This window comes from Montipora capricornis, chromosome 13 (genome assembly GCF_036669925.1).
Source record: "Montipora capricornis isolate CH-2021 chromosome 13, ASM3666992v2, whole genome shotgun sequence".
Taxonomy (NCBI): Eukaryota; Metazoa; Cnidaria; class Anthozoa; order Scleractinia; family Acroporidae; genus Montipora; species Montipora capricornis.
The window spans coordinates 4,318,167-4,320,666 of record NC_090895.1 but is presented as its reverse complement, the minus strand read 5'-3'; the positions used below and the strand labels follow the sequence as shown (position 1 = coordinate 4,320,666).

At 36.8% G+C, this 2,500-nt stretch overlaps 2 protein-coding genes across 2 annotated transcripts in view; one reads left to right on the top strand and one right to left on the bottom strand.

Moving 5' to 3' along the window:
* LOC138029742 (fibroblast growth factor receptor 2-like) overlaps window positions 1-2,500 on the bottom strand; it is a 466,762-nt gene that overhangs the window by 97,897 nt on the left and 366,365 nt on the right. The window lies entirely within an intron of this gene.
* Window positions 1-2,500, top strand: part of LOC138029730 (immunoglobulin superfamily member 10-like) — a 59,069-nt gene that overhangs the window by 26,655 nt on the left and 29,914 nt on the right. The window lies entirely within an intron of this gene.

The following is a 2,500-nucleotide window of genomic DNA, read 5'->3' as shown; positions in this document are numbered from 1 at the left end:
CTCTGCAAACTTTTTTAAAACTTTGCACAAAGTTTCATTCTGGCATGCTGATTACATTTTTTTGAGAAATAAAAAATGGGGGTCACCCATGGTTGACCCATGGTTGACTATTACTCAAGTTACTTTAAGGAACACAGGCTAGAGAACAAGACTTCAGCTGGAATAACCAAAGTGTTTTGGAAACACTTTGCAGTTCATGGATTCCAAAACAACTATTCAGTGACAATATGCCATTCAACTCCCAAGAGTTCAAGGAATTTGCGAGAAAATATGAGTTTGAAGTCACCACAAGCTCTCCCGGATACCCCCAAAGTAATGGTAAAGTCGAGAGTGCCATCACGACAGCACAGCAAAGAACATCATGAAGAAACATGCCATCGGAAGGAATGTCAAGTTCTCCTACTCAAAGGATGTTTGGCCGTAGAACGAGAACACTGCTCCCCACAACCAGCAACCTCCTAAAGCCCAAAGTTCAAGAAGATGTAAAGGAAAACTTCCTCAAAGAGAAAGTCAAACAAACAAAGTACTTCAATTAGAACACCAAGGAGCTCAAGCCTTTACAGACAGGAGAAGTTGTTCACACATTTGTGTTACATCAGAATTGGATTATTGCAACTTATTGCTTTATGGCCTACTAATTATCAGTAAAACTATTACAGACTGCAGTGTGTCCAAAATACAGCAGCAACAGTTGCCTGCCAAGTCAGCAAGTTTGAACATAAAATTAATTATCACACCAGTGTTACAAGAACTACTTACTATACACTGGCTGCCGATTCATGCTCAGATTATTTTCAAGATATTGCTACTAGACCAGCCCAGTCAAAATGTTTTTTAGTAGTAGGCAAGTTGGCTATAGTAATAAAAAGTGGCCGTGCTAGGGGGTTCTGGAAAATTTGAAAAAATTACTATTGGCTTCATTAAATGTTTGCATCTGGTGCATTTGAGTGTAAACTGAGCCCGTATTGGATAGCTTTAAGATAACAGTAATGAAGAATCACACGATACCTTCAATTTTCAAATTAAAGTTATATTCAGCCAAAAGCATTATTGAAAAAAAAAAGAATAACTATAGTACAAGAAAGTACCTCTTTAATAACTGTGAAAATGAGATACTCAGTTGCTGAAAGTTGACTCACAATATATTATAGAGTCAGTTAAACTGAAGGCTTCAGATCTTCAAATCATTTTAGCAATATATTATCTCAGTGCAAAGCTGTGGGTTTCCAGGGCTATATATTTGATCCCGAGTTCCTGCGCCAACCTCACGAAATCCACGTTTGGATGCTATCTTGTTTGTATCTGCAACAACCGTGGCTGCTCACCATCCATTCGGCTCACTTTCCCACGCCATTCAAGGCGTTCCTGTTGAAGCGATCGTGTGCGTGGCTGTGCGGCTCGGGTTGACGTGGTGTATTTTTTGGTTATAATTTGAACTGATAGAAGACACCTCAGTTATAGCCTGAGAAACGATGAAGGCTAGCAGTATGCAGTCTAAACGTAGTGATTTAAGGAACAACATGGCAAAAAATGATAATACTTTGTTAGTATAACTTGTATTTATACAATGTAATTTACAGTGATGATCCGACAAACAACTCGAAACTTAGCGGCAGATATTGCGTAGTAGGCGTCCAAATAGCCGGCTGCCGGCACATTTTGACTGGGCTGCTAGACTGAGTATAACATCATGTACAGTAAGTCATTGAATGGGGCAGCCCTAATTTACTTGATGCAGAAGTTACACTTTTTTGCGGCTTTTCCAGGTCATTACGATCTGCTAGTAATGGGCTGTTAGTGGAACCAAGAGCTTATTAAAACTTATGGTCACGGTGACAGACCCTTCTCAAATTTTTTAGCCAGACTCTGGAAGGCATTACCAGTTTGAATATGAAATACTATTACTATGGACAGTTTTAAAGGAACTCTTAGGACTTATCTTTTCAGTGAATTTGTAAATAAAGAATCGTGTAATTTTTATGAGTTTAATATATGATTTTTATATTGTACTGTATGAAATTGTTTTGTCAATCCATATCGTTTTTGAAATTGTAAATTACAATATCTTGATTTTTGCTATTTTTGTGAAGCACCATGAAGGGAGGATACATTTATGTGTGCTATATTATTATTATTATTATTATTATTATTATTATTATTATTATTATTATTATTATTATTATTATTATTATTATTATTATTATTATAGTTTGTTGTCCTGCATGTACGTAATGCAAGTGTTTGAAATAAGATGCAGGGCGCTTTCCTTGATGACTCAAATGACAGGTTTGACAAGTTTTTGTCTTTGATCGATCAACAGCAACCTAATATAAGCACGCAAAACCTGGACGGCGGCTCTCTGAATAGTCACGTAAGATAGTTTGCCATGTGAGGAAGCAAGTTATAAGTTGTCAGCTGTACGTTTCTTCTATTTTCTGACTGAATTGAATAATAAAACTCTCATTGGACGATCTAGTGTGTAGTATCGTGGCATATTTTT